Source organism: Carassius carassius, chromosome 3 (assembly GCF_963082965.1).
Source record: "Carassius carassius chromosome 3, fCarCar2.1, whole genome shotgun sequence".
Taxonomy (NCBI): domain Eukaryota; kingdom Metazoa; phylum Chordata; class Actinopteri; order Cypriniformes; family Cyprinidae; genus Carassius; species Carassius carassius.
The window spans coordinates 3,793,017-3,810,295 of NC_081757.1; the positions used below are offsets into that span (position 1 = coordinate 3,793,017).

At 38.7% G+C, this 17,279-nt stretch overlaps 1 protein-coding gene across 1 annotated transcript in view; it reads right to left on the reverse strand.

The window, feature by feature from the left end:
* LOC132116370 (ephrin-B3-like) overlaps window positions 1-17,279 on the reverse strand; it is a 72,841-nt gene that overhangs the window by 10,627 nt on the left and 44,935 nt on the right. The gene's annotated exons all lie outside the window — the stretch shown is intronic.

Genomic DNA, 17,279 nt, shown 5'->3' on the forward strand with positions numbered 1-17,279 from the left:
TATTGGTGAGCTTCATGGACCTAAGTGGGCCAGTGATGGCTGCTCCTGATATGAAGTGGGCTACAGGTGGACGTCATGTGAGATGCATGTGGGTCGAGGTGAGCTAAGAGCGGCCGACGGCTGCCGACGGGCGACGGGACAGGACAGCTTGTCCTTGGTAATAAGGCCTGGCTGTCTTAAATGAGAGAGAGAGAGGAATAATGATCCGATGTAAGTGAGAGTGCCAGATCTTATTTACTGAGGGATGGCGTGAGAGAGAGAATAATGGAGGACAGACACACCTCCGTCCCACGCTGGTGAAATATTTTGTGCCTCTTGATTCTGATTGCTTCATTTATTTTAAATATATCACGCTCTCTCAGTCTCACGTGGACATTTTAAACGTTTTTGTCCATTTCAGAAAAAAAAAACACCCCTGGGCAGCAGAATAACATAACACCAATGACCCATGGAGGGTGTGAAAAAAAGAGGCCTTCACACCTTCATCTCTCCCTCACTCACGCTCTCAGGACAGGGGCATAAAAAGACGGTCGGACGGACAAATGATAGATAGATAGATAGATAGATAGATAGATAGATAGATAGATAGATAGATAGATAGATAGATAGATAGATAGATAGATAGATAGATAGATAGAGCGGGAAGGTCAAGGTTAAATGTAACCCTAAAACATGGATTATTCCGAGACATTACGTGAGATGGAAAGAAAAGAGAGAGACGGAGGGAGGGAGACACTAATGGTCTCTGACAAGCTGTTGCTGATGTGATTGAGAAGAGAGACGATAGGAGGTGATGGAAAGACCAAATGTGTGAGCAGACGACAAAAAAAAGATGAGAGGGACTATGAATGTGGCTCTTCCCTATAAGCTGAAGTACTGAAAGGTCTTGTGGCAGAAAAAAAATAAAATGGGAGAGTCAAAAGACAAGCAAGAACAACTCTGTTTATTGTAAGTAGTAAAGCTGCAGCTTCAGCCTTCCTTCAGAGATAAATGGGAGGCAGAGAGAGAGAAACAAACCAGCACAGAGAGATAAAGAGGTAAAAATGGGATGAGAGACTGATGGAAACACAAAGACTTAGAGAGGGAGAGAGAGAAAGAATAAAGGAAGGACAGGATGAGTAATTGAGACAATGATCAGCAGTGATGGCGGGATGAGGAGAAGCGGAGGACGGAGTGGCAGAGGAACACCATTCTCCAAGTCATATATAGCAGGAACAGAAAGAAACGAAGTGCAGAAGTCATGAAGAAACATTGCAGTCATTCGTTCCTAATCGCTATGTGTGTTTTATTCACCTCAGTGTGTGTATTTCTCTCCAGGATAAGAATAAAACTTGTAAAGACAGGAGCCGCTGCATGTCACAAAGATTTAAGACAGAAGAACTGATACAAAGAATGAAGTTTAAAGGCCAGAAGTGCGATTTAGTGAACAAAACAACAAATAAATGAACACACTGTGTGTGAGTGTGATTGAGCGTGCATCTCCCACGCATGTATTTATGTAAAGGGGTTCTGGGATGCCTCTCGTCGCACTAATGATGGTGATAGAGCGCAAGTCAGTCAGACGTGTGTGTTATGTGTGGGCGTTATCCCACGGCTATTACTGTGGAAGCACATTTGTGTGCGAGTGTGTTTATGAGCATTACAGACAGTGAGAGACTGTGTGTGTGCAAATCTGATGTATTTATGTAGCATATATGTTAGATGCATTTTAATGGCAGATAAACAAGGCATCATAAATATTCAAATTCTGTCTGTTAAAGGAATATTGTGTATTTAACTGTGAAAGAATATACGCATGTGTATGGAAATGTGGTCATCATTTAATCACCCATATGTAATTACATAAATGCATAAATATCTGAATAAATGAGTTACAGTTACCTGTTAGTTACAGGAAATCCAGTGTTAAAAATAATTTTCAGTTAAAATAAAATCACTTTTAATTCAAAATTTTGCCTTGGAAACTAACAACAACAATGTTTAAATTGATGTATTAACTTACTAAAACTAAATCTGAAAAAAAAATACAATTTATACAAAAATACAAAAACTAAACAGAATAAAAAAAATCTGATAAAAAGTCACAAAATTTAATTTACATTTTTAGAAATAAAAGCTCATTTGAAATATTAATGTATAAATAAGTGCATAAATTAGTGTATAAATCAGTGTATAAATAATACTAAACACTTCAAATCTAGTGAACTATGGCACATCAAGGAGTCTTGCAATCACATCAGTGATTGATTATAATGATTTTGAACATGAAAATGTTCAAATCACAATAATTTGAGACTAGTGACAGAGGGTAGGCTTTTTTAGCAAACGCTTAAATTAGGATCTTTTCTTCACACAAGGCTTCTGAAGACTTGGAATTAGTGATGCACCGAAATGAAAATTCTGCGCCGAAACCGAAACCGAAAATTTAGGATGCACTTGGCCGAAAACCGAAACTGAAGCCGAAAATGGCTTCTTTTAAAAACGTATATATATATTGCTTGGATTTAATGGATCTGAATTGAAAAATCACAATATATAATCAATAATCAAACTTTTATTAACAGTTACATAACAAAACATAAAATATTTTTTACAATAAATATAAATAATAATTATTCTTCAAGTTTTATGTTCCATCAAATAAAATAGTTTTTTAAAAATTGTGCAAAAAATCCACAATTTTGGAGATTTTTGCAGAACAAATGTTACATATTGCAACTTTGGTGTCCTCTCGTATAGGGCTGTCACTTTTGTGAAAAAAAAATCCTGTTCGATTTTTGAGACATAGGCAAAGTGTTCATTGAATCGTTAGTAAATTGCCTATATTTGGCGTTGATCCGTTTTTCAACGCCAAATATAGGCAAATCCACCGACAACTGAACAGGCATTAGGGCGAACGTAAAGAGGGCGCTTGAGACGCGCACAAGTCAGCAATGTGGACTGCCATAACATCAATGAAAAACATTACTGAAGGCTACATTGATATTATGCACTAATAGGCTATGTGTGTGTGTGTGTGTGTGTCAGAACCTGCAGTTGCTGTGTGACGCGCGTTCGCTGCGAGCGTATAGTGACGAGCTGGACGCGCTCCGAGAGAAGGCCGTTAAAATCGATTCCGTTTTCGTTTTCGAAACTTGTGTTGGTTTGTCCGATCGATTGTGCAGCTTTTGTGACAAGCTTTTTTTGATTGTGACAGCCCTTTGACATGCTTAATCTTTGATAGGCAGACGCGTGATAACAGCTCGACCGTGAGTGAAACCTAAGTGCTTGCGCACGGATGGGAGGGGCGGGTGACATTCATTTTCGGTTTACGTTTTCAGCTGTTTTTTTAATCTATTATTGCCCGAAACCGATAATGCCATTTCGGCCGAAAATTTTCGGCGGCCGAAATTTCGGTGCACCCCTACTTGGAATATTGCAGGGACTACTTTTCTTTCACTTCTGTTACTTGCTAGACAATCCCCATTCACTTTCACACATTGAAAAGAACAGCATTGGCATCTGCTTTCCTTGTCTACAGAAGAAAGAAATCCACAGCATTTAGAACAACGTGCGTGACAGTAATTCATTCTCCATTTTTTTTTTTGACGAAAATGATCCTTTTAATAAAACACCATCCTCACATTTCTGTTTTCAACCCCTCTGGCGCATTTTCCTGCTATGCTTTCATTCAAACTGCATATGTAAACACTAAAAGCATGTTTTCTCTTTGTTACAAACTAAGGAACAGGTCAAAATTAATGTTCTATATAATCTGCAACATTCCACAGATGCTCTTCACAGACAACGAGCTGTAAATAACGATATTCCATTAAAAATGGCAGAATCTCAAAACACATGCAGTATTGAGCTGCAAAACATGAAGTTAGCGTGAGAGTGTGAAATATGTGTGTGTTTTTTTTAGTACAGAACTGAATCAGGAGAGATTTGCACTGCTGTCCTCAGCCAACTATTTCCACCTTTGGCTCACACTTCATATTTCCTGAAACTAAATAAGACTCAATAAATCAGAAGCAACACATTCATATGGTTGATTTAAGCCATTAATGAAGCCTTCTTAAGCAATTAACAGAGTACTGACAGCTAAAAAAAGAAAAAAGGACAGGAGAACTCACCAAAAAGAGATGCCAAGAGTCACAGCTGGGGCAAAATCATAATGTTTTCCATTAACTTTAAAAGCAGGAAAAATGCCGCAATATTCTTGCAAGGCACAATTTATGCCGTTATCTACCAAAACAACAGCAATTTATAAGGGAAAATGCCTGCTGATGTCAAAATGGATGTAGATTTTCATGGCACTTCTCTTAATGTTTCTGAGCGGAGCGTTCTGCGCTCTGATTGGTCAGTTTATGACATCCTCAGAAGAGGCACAGGAGGACGGAGACGCCGTGCGCTGTAAATGACTTTCACCCTGACGTGTCTGACAAGATCGCACTGTCATCATGAATGGCCCAGTGCGAGTCTATGATAAAGCAGCACAGCCTAACATCAGCTAGTGTGTGTATCTGTGAGCAGGACAGATTAAGGAGCCTCTTGAGGTAGGCACGAGTATATCACACTGACAATCTTGGCAATGGTGCATAATTGCAGCTCATAATGTCCCAGATGATCACATGCACACAGTAACACTAGAATACAGTTGTCAAAAGCAAACATGTTTAAAACATAAATGACATACGAGAGTGTATATATAATCTACTCCCCCCACACACAGCTAGGAATTCTGGGCCTCCTGACTGTATATTGAGCTGGGCCTCCTTTTTAACATTTTTAAACAAAATGTTAGGACAATACATTTTCTGAATTACGACAATGAAATAATTGACTTGCCAATTGTTTATTTTTGAATTCAGAGTGTTTTAAAAGCATTGCACACTACCGTTTATAAGTTTGGGGGCAGTAAGATTTTTTTGGAAAGAAAGAAATCAATACTTTTATTCAACCAGGACACATTAAATGTATCAAATGCAACAGTAAAGACTTCTATTGCTTTTTTTCACTATCTATTCATCAAAGAATCCTGGAGAAATGTATCAGTTTCTGGAAAAACATTAAGTAGCACAACTGTTTCCAATGGTGATAAAAATAATTGTGCATGTTTCTTTAAGCACCACATCAGCACATTAGAACCATTTCTAAAAAGATCAAGTAACAATTAAAGACTGGAATAAAGAAAAAACTAAAGAATTTTATGATTCTTTAGTTCTAAAAAAAAAAAAAAAAAACACCTAACATAAGTTATAAAGTTTTTATTTCTTTATTTTAGAGTTTGTTGCTTTCCATTGTCATGCCAATGAAGTGGAAAATTCATGGAAAATTATTAATACAATTTAAATTAATTTTTAACAGTTAGAGATCATCCCCATTCACTTGCATTGTAAATGCCTAACATTATAACATTATACCACAAATACTAGGGGTGTAACGGTACACAAAAATCACGGTTCGGTATACATACCTCGGTTTTAAAGTCACGGTTTGGTTAATTTTCGGTACAGTAAGGGAAAGAAATGCAAACATTAAACTGCAGGTTGTTTATTACTATAAACTTTTTTTAACAATTTTTTTACACTTTTTAAAAAAAATACTTTTTAATAATATATATATAAAATAAAAAAAGAATAAGAAATAAAATACTGCTGCAAAGTTCTCCACTAAATAAAATACTCTCAGTCTCAAACCAATATCATATAATAAAATATAATGAAAAATATAAATAAATAACTATGATTACAGTGCAGCATTACCAATCCCAGCTTGTAGGCCTGCTCATATTTTAAAAATATAATTTTTCCAAAGTGTGAAGTGCAGCATCAACAGTTTCAGTTTTTAGACCTGCTCAGATTTCGTTATTGCGTTGGACCGATCAGAATTAAGAGCAAAGGTCTGTTTAAATGCCGACGGGAGCTGCGTTTGAATTACAATCTTTTTTTCCTAGTTGTAGTGATGTTCACACTCGCGTGATGCCTTTTGAAAACCTTAGGCCGGTGACACACTGGCATATTGCACCTGTCAAACATAATCTATTTTGCCATCAATACTGTTGACGGTGTCCTTTATCAGTAGGCTTTATATTTATGCTCAACATGAAGTATAGATATTGTTGTCGTGAAGTCAAGATCCTGGTCTTTCGGTGGCCTCCCTCTATGTCACCTACAGTAGCAGCTGCGCGCCAGCGCCACGTCAGGAACGATTCTGGTGTGTAAAGACGAAGTAGCCGTCACGCAACTGATAAACAGCATAAACGCCACGCTCACGCAACGCAGCCAGTGTGTCACCGGCCTTAGAATCAGCTGCAGGGCGGGATTTGCGCTGAACGCGGAGACTTTATATTGAGCACTATAGGGCGCTGAAGGTTGGTGACTTTCACCTATAAAACAGAAACTTGCTGACTGACTAGATAAAACCAACACACCAGTTCATATGCATAGATTACTTTACCTGATATGAAGTGTGCACTGCAAACACGAGCACTATTTATGATAATCTCCATCCAGTCTGTACGCCGTATTGCATTCAACCACAATTGTCTTCTTGATTTCTGTGAAGGAATGTCTGCCGGGATCCAGTAAAACTTTAGTTTTGAAACAAAAGTGCTGTTCCTTCTATTCTGGCAGCCAAAAACACAACAAGAAGACATTTTAAAGTCAAAACCTCAACTTTTTAGTGCACCTGCTATGAGTTCTGCCTTATGTTTTGCCTCCAGCTAGAGCGGTGACATCACAGTGACGATTAAGGAGTCTATATGTTCCGCACACAAAATATTGCATTTGGTCATTCGGTACACACGTGCACCGTATCGAATGCCCTGTACCAAAACGGTTCGGTACGAATACACATACCGTTACACCCCTAACAAATACTGTCAGTTAAGGCTAATTTGTATCAAACCTGTAATATTTCTCATATTCTCACATAAAATACATTCTTGAGGACCCCTCTGCACCCCTAGAGTTGTTCCCACCCACATTTGACCCTATTAGCTACACCCCTGCATGATCTTTTCTATATGCACAATGACATTTTCAGTTGTGACCAGCTATTCACGTTTCTACCCATCCAGACAGATTATGGTCATTGCTCTCTCGGGCGGCACATTGCTGCCAGCGTCTTCAGGAGGACCCGACCAAAGACACGCAAGGAGCACATATACTTCCTCTTATATACACACGAAAACACACTATTTCAGTCACAAAGCTGAATCCAAAGCAAGCATGACACCACAAGCACTGCCAGCGCATACATTTTCCATGCTGTAAATGGATGTTGTAGTGTGTCAGAGCGAGCATGAGGTTAAAGGCTCCAGTGGTTCAAGTACTAAGAAAAGGTTGGTGCTGGAGGCCTGCCAGGCAGACTCGTGAACCACTAGAGAGAGTTTAACCAGTCTGACCTCTTAACCATTCCACTTCCAGCTGCCAGCCCATCAGCCTGTATGAGTAAACACACAACACAAATAAAAACTCCAGCGGGGCAAGTGTCCGAGAGAAAAAAGCTGCTTACGAGGGCAGAGGGCATAGAGAAAGAGAGACAGAGACAGATCTGAAAAATCCCTCGTCCTTTCCTCCAGATAAGGTTGAAATGAGTCTATAAATAAGCTTGTAAACAAATAAAGTATTTGGTGGCTCATGTAATGAGATCAGACAGCTCTAATCCTGTTCAGACTGTAGAATCTGCTGGACTGTAAATCAGCTGTGGGATCTACTGTATTAATATCAATACCATCAAGGCTTATAAAGCCTCTAAATACATTACATAAAACAACAACAATAACAAAAAAAATTAAATAAGCTGATGGACCATGCTTGGTGCAAAAGAGCCATGATGCAAAGGCACACACATTGAGCCATCGTCCAGTTCCCTTGCTAGCTTTTAAAATAAATAGAAAACAAATCTAAATATACATATAATACACATACATACATATACACATACACACATTATATATATAATATACTGTAATATGGTAATGTACTGTAACTACACAGAATATAACAATTGTAAATAACCATAGTTTAAAAAAATTAATAAATATTGTACTGTATTACAATGTGCATTATTTGCACATAGATAATTTTCATATTAGATAATGCATTCTTTAATGAATAAAGAATATCATGATGAATTATATAAATATACACTGGCTAAGTGCTACCAACAGGCCTCTCCAGACGGCAGCATTTTAGAAAGCAACACTTCATCTCAGAACACAAGAGTGGAGCAAGGCATGATGGGACATCTCCGCAGGACTCCTAGGTTATGTGGGGTTACGGTAAGAACGTCATCGCCGTTCAGGCACGGATCTTTCGTAATCTCAGAAGAGTGGCGGGCTGACAGTGAGGATGTGGGTCAGGAAGGAGGAAGGACATCCAACCTAACTGGGTCATGTCTGTGGGCAACAGCGCTTGAGTGCAGACCTCAGCGGAGAGCGTGCGTGTGGATCTTTGCTTTGTGTACTGCAACAGGAATCTGAATATATCTGCTTCCACTGTGTGGGTTCAGTTTCAAACCAGATGAGTCATGTTTGCATGAGCCTAAACATCCAGTGAATTTTAATTAAAGACAAGAGAAAGAGTGAGAGAGGACTGGGGGAGATCAATGCATTTGACGCTTAACATTTGTTTATGTGCACCTAGATATCTGTAATATCATCAATCTATCCATAGGCTTGTCTGCCTATGCATGCATGTAATGTATGTATACTTTACAACTTGTTATATTAGCCTTGCCACACGAAACACGCTCCTGACGCAACACAGCCAAAACATTTGTTTGCCCTCCGGACAACTTTCACTTCAAGAGTGGAGATGAAGAAGTTGTTGAGGTGAAGGACAAAAGTGTGGCGCGAGAGAAGGAGCAAGAAAAGAGAGAAGTGGGTCAATGGTCTGAAGGGAGGAAGGAGATTCAGAGAAAGAAAGCAAGAGGGAGAAAGAAAGAGAGATAAAGAGATGGAGAAAGAGCGAAGGAGGGGGTTGCTATATTAAGAAAGATGCTGGCAAGTATGAGACCGAAAAAACAGGAGAGCAGAGATTGTGGCGGAAAATTCTGGTGGACGTTCATTTCTGGGTCATATCAAAGCCAAACGGCAAACACACAGGCACACGGGGGGCACCTAAAGGGGTTTCAGTGAAGAGGTGGGTGGATCGTGAATCATTCCGTATAAATGTAATGGTATATATGGCAAACTAATTGCTGAATATTCCACACAAAAATATTAAATAGGATAAGACACTTCAGATTATTTATTTATTTATAAGAACTTCATGGACGCAAGTGAATAAGATAATTTATAAAAGCGCAAAAACACAACAATGATTAAAAAAAGTTTCAAACAAAAGATTAACAATATAATAATGACTGGGTGAATCACGATAGCCACCGGAAAAAAGGCATACATATAAACATTTTAATGTTTTCAAAAGTTCATTTCTTCTTGTGACGCAAAACTGAATTTTCAGCAGCCATCCATTCAAATATGTTGCTCAAGAAACAGTCCTTATATTACCAATGTTCAGAACAGTTGTGCTGTATAATATTTTTGTGGAAACCATGATAAAAAAACTTTTTTTTTTAGCATTCCTTGATGGAAGTTCAAAAGAACAGCATTTATTTGAAACCAGGGCTATTTTCACGTTTCTGTTCCTGCGTTCCTCTTTATTAATACCATTCCAAAACCGGTTAGAGAAGAAGAAATACTGCTTAATACATTTAATTTTAACTTAAAATTCCGTTCATTTCCGGTTCTCGTTTTCATTCCTTGAACCGGTTCAGAGCCCTTTTTGAAACAGAATTTATTGTACCATTATGTATTTACTTTTTATCAAATGAATGTGTCCTTGTTGAATAGAAGTGTTAATTTCTTCCTGACCTTAAACTTTATACGTACATATTCACATATGTATACAAAAACAGTATTCAACCTCACAAATCAGTACTGCAGGATCTCAACCGCCTGACACATTTCTACCATTGCACAGTGTGCACAGTATCGTGCCGCCCAACCCCATGTCAGTGTGTGCAGAACACAGTCCAACATCTTAAAGACTGTAATCACATTTCACTGTCGTTTTAATTACAGGTTCTAATGAAAGCAAGCAGAACACTGCCAAACGAGAAAAGCAGCAAGTACAGAAGTGTGTGCCTAGAAGCCAAACATGAAATAACGTTTCTAAACACACACACAGGGTAAAAAACAAAACAGAGAAAAACCTGGATTCACTTTGGCCCTTCTGTTTGACAGAACAGCCAGAACCGCACACACACACACACACACACACACACAGTCCAACATCTGGAGTACTTTAGGGCTGGACAGATTCTAGAGCCAACCATAATTCACTGGCCATGTGTGTGTGTGAAGAGAGAGACAGACTGAGAGACCAACTAGGGACAAAATGTTCGCCTTCTGTGAGAGCTCCTGTTGAGTTTTTAGCTCTTCTTTTATCATTTGTATATCCGAAACACACAAAAACCCAAACATCACCATCACCAGGAGAGCGCAGGATAGAGAGGAAAAGAGAGGAGAGGAGAAATGGGAGAAACATGGGAGGTAGCCGGTTGAAATAATGTATCCTGACATCTGTGCCTGCATAGGGCTCGAGGGAGAGAGAGAGAGAGCGAATGAAAAAGAGGGAGATGGACAGAAAGAATCAGTCGAAATAGAGATGATGGATTGCGGGGAAGAGAATGAAAGGGATAACTAAGATTTGTGTGCAAATGTGTGTGTGTGTTTATTCTGTGACAGGAAATATGTTTGATTAAAGTTTGCTTGTGCGGTTTGATTTGCCGAATGTGACATACTTTCTGTTGTCTGTTTGTCCTCTGTGGATTCACAGACTGGAGCAGGAATAGAAGAATAGAAGAAAGAGAAAAGCAGGGTTGGTCTGTGTTTATGTAAATGAACTAAATTAGTTTTTCAAGCTTATCCAATGCCACATTGTGGCTGGTTTTGTGTAAGAATATTTAAAGGTTTGGATCTTAATATGTGTGTGTGTTTGTGTGAGTGTGTACAAGAGAGAAAAATATATAACATGAGAAAGACAGCTTTCAAAAAAAGAGATTAATATAGTTTATAGTTTCTTACACAAACACAATGCCTTGTCTTCTGTCGGTGATTGAATCGTTTTCTGAAACGCATTTTTCCTTTTGAAAAACCAAGTTATATGGGATGTCCAATTAATTGGAATGATTCGGTTCATTTAGACACTTAAAAAGATTTGTTCATTTTTCACTGAGGACAGACATACACAGATGCACAAAAGCTACGATTCCTCACACAGTGGAAGACAAAAAAGACATGAATGTAACACTCCGTTCAATTTATTCGAATGAATCATTCATTTGGACAGTTCGTTTCGTTTTGAAAAATCCAAGTTTGGTATCGGATCCTCAAAACATCACAGTTGCTTTGTGAATCGATTCAAATGAATGATCAAAAAAGAGTCGTTCGCAATGTTCTTTATCATATCTTTCCCCATTTCCCATTTTCCATGCCTGAGGAGTTTCCAGAGCCTTTGAGTTTGAGAGCAGTCTGTTAGCTTGATAGAAGACAGTGGATCCACGCGCGCACACACACACACACACATGCACGCATGCACGCAGAATCCCTGGCCCCCATTATCTGAGACAGCTTTGTGTTTGGAGTGTAGGGCACAGGGATTAAGTCAGATCTATAACCGTGAATGGAGGAGTGTTGGGTTCCTCTCTCCCACAGAATTAATTACCCTAATTAGACTCCTTAATTGCATGCATTACAATTCTGGTTTCAGAAGGGAGGAACAGGCTTCATGCACTGAGCAGAAGGTGCGGTGGCACAAACCCAGCTGAGACATGCATCTTCTACTCCATATTAATAAACTCATTCGCACAGCTGTAAATATATGGAGGGAATATTAGCACTCATTAGTCAGTAGAAGAGCATATTAAACCATAGGACAGAACGTACCATGGTAATGTCTTGTTTTTAAACGATGTCTGGTTTAATCTGCCCTGGCTGTGGTGACGGTAGGGTTCTGTCCTATTCTATTTTCAGCATTCGGCTTCGAGCTTCATAGATTCGTTGATTATTACAGGAATAGTCCCAGCCTCAGATGGTACGACCGGATTCACAGACAGATGCATATTGCGCAAATAGTGCCAAGAGCTTTCTCAAACTGGCAAGCTGCGTTTTTAGGAAGTCAGGGTACTCAGGTTTTATCGGTCTCACAGGAACATCATGTTTACAATCTCCAAAACGTACAAGTCTCTTCCTGTCTAAGTGGTCGGTTTGTGGCCAAAAAAGAAAAAAAGATGACTTAATGCTGATATTCAAAAAGCAGTATGAATAGTTCAACCAAAAAATATGTGATCATTTTGTCCCTTGTATGACTTTATTCTGCAGAATTTTTTTTTTTAATTTTTATTTATTTATTTATTTTACTTTTTCTTTTTACCTTACAGCAGTGGTCAATGGGATCCAAAACTACATTACTGTAAAAAACAATAACACTACTGTCTAAGCAAAAAACAAGTCATTTTCCAAAATTAGATTTCATACAGGTTTGGAACAACAGGGTGACAGAATAATGACAGAATTCAATTTTTAGATAAACTAAGCCTTTAAAGTGTATTCACCAAATCTTTATTTCGATGTATGTTGCACAATAAAGGTAGGCAGTTTTCTTCAATTGGCAACCTAAAATCTGATTGGCTGACTTAATGCAATTTCCGAGAGTCGCCATCCACACATTTATATCAGTTTGCTGGGAAACGAAACATAATGAGCACATCTAAGAAAGAACTAGTTGCTGCATTTGCCCAAGCTTGTAAGGTTCTTGAGACTCTGAATCTTTCAAAAATACAGACTTTTGTTTTCGTTATACCCAATTTCAGATCAACCCACATCTAAACACCATCTAAAAGTAAACTGTGGTTGGTTCTCAGCTAAATAAAGATAAAACTGGATCAGACATTGCAAAAAAAACTTTGTGTATTTGCAGGGTATATCTGATCAGATCTGATGATAATAACCAGATTGTTCTTATTATGGCGCATCATCAGTGTAACGCTACTAAAGAACTCTGAACCTACTATCAGTGAGGTTTTGTGTTTGCTGTAATGCTCATATGCACTGTGAGGCGAGTTGAACACACACACACACACACACACACCCACTCAAAAATGCCAGTGTGGCTTTGCATTTTTAACGATTATTAAAATCTTGGCACGCCAGCCAGTGCGCTCGGTGAATTATGGCTTTGGCATCAAGAACGGCAGAATGAGAAATCTGCCAAAAAGAAAAATGGGAGGCCAAGACGGGGTAGGAAGAAGGAAAGACGACAGAAGAGGTCAGATAAGGGGAAGAAACTACTTTGTGCTGGTAAGATACACTAGCTTAAAAGAAAATAAACAAACTAAGATTTAAAGATTTATCTAAGGGAAAGATGAGTGGATGAAGATCTGGAAGGAGATGGAACAACAAATGAAAGCAAGGAGGAAAGAGCCAAATGAACAGTGAGCATATTTTCAATGCTGAGAACAGTTGTTTCTTAATATTTTTGTGGGATTCGCAGGATTATTAGATGAATAAAAAGACAGCATTTACTTGAAATTGACCGCCATTTAATGCATATTTAAAAATGAAAAGTCATATTTTTGAAACAAACCCTGAATGGTCATGTACATATGAAAACAAAAGCACTTGGTGACATCGACTGAAAAGGCGAATCATTTCAGAAGCAGAGACAGTCAACACATTTTGATGAAAGATTGCCAGGACAAACTTTTCTTTCTTTCGGAATAACATGGCCAGCAACGCCCATTAAGAAAGTAAACAGAGTCAGCTTTGATTTCACATTGACTATTCAACCAGAATTATGAAGTAGAATCAGGATCTGAACCAGAACTTTTCAAGTCCTTTCTCTCTGTATCTGTCCGTCTCTGGCGTGGACAGCTGGTCAACCCCAATCCCACCCCGACTATTTAAGCTCCCTCCACACACAGTAAACATCCTCTCTGCCTAAAGTCTGTTTACCCGAAAAGTCTGTTTGTCATGCGAGTGTGTGGTTGATGAATAGATGATCTATGAAGATGATCTAAAGAGATTTACAACATGAGCTTGTGTGTTTCACATGTGTGAATTAATATCAGAGGGATCATTTGTTTTCCACTGTGCGTTCACACACACACACAAGCCGTTGTGGCAGCTGTGTGCGTATGTGTGTGCTCTCTGTTCATTATTGCTATTAACGGGTCATGTTTGCGTGATCTCGCACACTAAATTGCGACCATGTCGTCGTGTTTCTGCATTCGGCCTAGTGAGGCGATGTCAAGGGTCAATGGCATGGTGAGCGCTGGATAAGCGCCCCCACCACATTCTCGGGAAACTCATCCATCCACAAGTGGTACCTTAGCAGAAAGAGGCACAATGATGGCTTTGTCTGTTACTTCATAGAGAGAGAGAAATGAGGCTATGTGTGTGTGTTTATATGAGGTTAAATGAATCAAACAAATGTTAACTAGTTGGAATCCAATTAGTGTGGTCTTTTTTTCTGTCTGACCTTTGGGGAGTATCTTTCCAATCCATCCATCCACACACATAAACACAAATCGGTTTCACTATATCGCAAAGGATTTAAACAGAAGTGATCAAATTTGTTTTAACTGTAACCTTAAACTTAGCCCTCACACAAATCTGTCAATATTAGTACATTTGAAGAAACACATTAAGAGGTAGTTTATACAAAAAGTATTTTTTTTTCCCTCACCCTCACGTATTTGCAAAAAATTGACTTTCTTTCTTCTGCAGAAAACATGCAAATCAGAAAATTAATACAAATAAAATGTATTGTTAAGTTCATGTTAGCTCAGTTCCATTACTTTAACAGATATAACTTCTTATTTAAATAATGCATTAGTTGCAATCGAAATAAACCTTAAGTTAGGTTAATAAATGCATTAGGATTTTTTTCACTGTTAACTAATGTAGTTATCTAACGTTAACAAATGGAATCCTATTGTAAAGTATCTTCATTATTGTTCCACAAGAGAAAGTAAATCAGGTTTGGGAGTAAATTATGACTTATTTTTCATTTTTAGTTTAGTAATATCCCAACCTCAAATGTCCTCACAACTTGGTTTTGGTCATGTCGTATTATTTCAGTTTTATCTCTTTAAATTTTTTTTGCCCCAAACACATAAACGGTGCTGTTCTGATTCTTGACCTTAATTGGTGAGGCGACCCGTCACATTCACTTACTCACTCTCCACAAACAGACTCGTTAAAACCAAACCTTTTCCTTCTGTTCCACAGAATGTGCTAGAGCTGGGCAAAAACTTCGATTTTCTGACATCTTCATTTGAGCGACACTGATAAACATCCTTAAAGTCCCAAGATTACTCTGTCAGTGTTTTCTGCACTCCTTTTCAACGCCGATGAACCTTCTGCTGCATCTACAGCCCATCAGTAAAAGAAGGCTATTTTTTTTTCAGTCTGAATTATATGTAAAAAGAAGTAAAGCCGTGTCTCATTATGTAATGGCTTAAAAATCTTTACGTTAAAGGGTGCAGTGGTAATCAGATGCATGACTCTTAAGATCCAAATAAGAATCAAAAGCATTCAAAGAAACAAGGGTAGTCGAATTCACAAACAACGCTTATGTACAAGTACTTTCTAGTGAATCAAAAACACCACAACCAGCAAGTGACTCCTAAAAGACTCACAAACAGCCTTGCACTCTTTAACTGGGAGTTTATAAGTGAAATTATAAATTGAACTGATTCATAATTTTACACATTGTTGCGAAAAAAGAATAACGTACAAAAGTGGACATCTGTACAGAGCAGCTTTTGGTTGTGCTGATTATATTTGTTAAATAGCAATTGAACCGTTTCTTTCACATGTAAGCAAAACGGACAAAAACTGTGACCTAAATGCCCAAATGAATCAGAATCAAACTGAATCAAATGGAAATTGGAATGGATTCACAATCAGAATCAAATCTCTGGTAGGTGATTTGGGGTTTTAAATGGCCTATGACATTTGGTCGTCACATTGAAGGCCAAACCTGACCCCCCAAAAAAATATTTTCAAGCACCATCCATTTCTGTATGTACAGTATGTGACATTGCTTCTGTTCAGCATGATTTGATCGTCAATCTGTTGGGGTCGGTGAACATGGCTCACATGTTCATCTGTATATATGTAATATAATCTGTGTGTGTGTGTTTCCTTGAATCCTTACTGCCATTGTTATTCTGATCACTGTCATCACTCAGGGAATGGTTGTGCTCATCAGTCTGCACCAAAATGTTCTGATTGGCTAAAGGCGCGAAATGAATTTCTTCTTATCCAATCGGATCGCAAGAGCCAGATGTGCACTGATAAAAACAACTCAGCCAAAAACCGCTGGCAGAAGATAGAGGCTGCTGGGAATTTAAGTGTAAAAAGATCTCTCGCTCTCTTTCTCTCATTTACCTTTCTCTTCTCCCTGGTGTTTGTGGTTAGCGTTTGTCTCAGTAAGAAGGGAAAACTTCGGTCTGGGGGCTTTAAAACGTTCAAATATTCATCAAATATAGATCTCTCTGAATCCCTCGCTCCCTTTGCTCCTCGACTGCCTCTCCTTTCTGTTTTCTTCTCATTTCCTCCATCTATTTCTGTCCCTCTGTTGTTGTTCTGGTTACTCAAATCTTAAAACAGTCACCATAAAAGAAGCAATTAATACGGATCAAAACAATATGGCACACTCAAGACATCACACGTACACGCACAAAGATGATTCAGTCGTAACAGAACCGTACAGAGATTTTTGCATCTGCGTGTGTGTCTGAGCTGCTGTTCTTTGGAGAAACACTGTAAACCCTGGTAAGACCCGTCTGTCCGTCTTGTTCTTCTTCCTCTCTCCCCTCACTCTCTCATCCTCTTTTCCTCTTGAGTTCTCTTCTCTCAGTTTGAGTGACAGTTAGCCATCTGTCTGTATCCGCTGCCACAGCAATGCCACGGCGATAAGAAGCCCAGAGCAGCTCTGCAGTCAGGTACCACAAATCCCACACGCTGACTGACAGCAACGTGTGTGTGTGTGTGTGTGTGTGTGTGTGTGTTTACGAGCAACTCTGCTGTAAGATAGATACTGCAATGACTGCAAACCAAGGAAAATCATGCTTTAATGGAATAGCTAAGCCAAACATGAAAAATGTGTCATCATGTACTCTTCCTCATGTCGTTCCAAACTTGTTTTCTTTAATTGAACACAAAAGAAGATGCTTTACAACAAAAGCACACTGTGACCTAGGCCTGTCAAATGGCA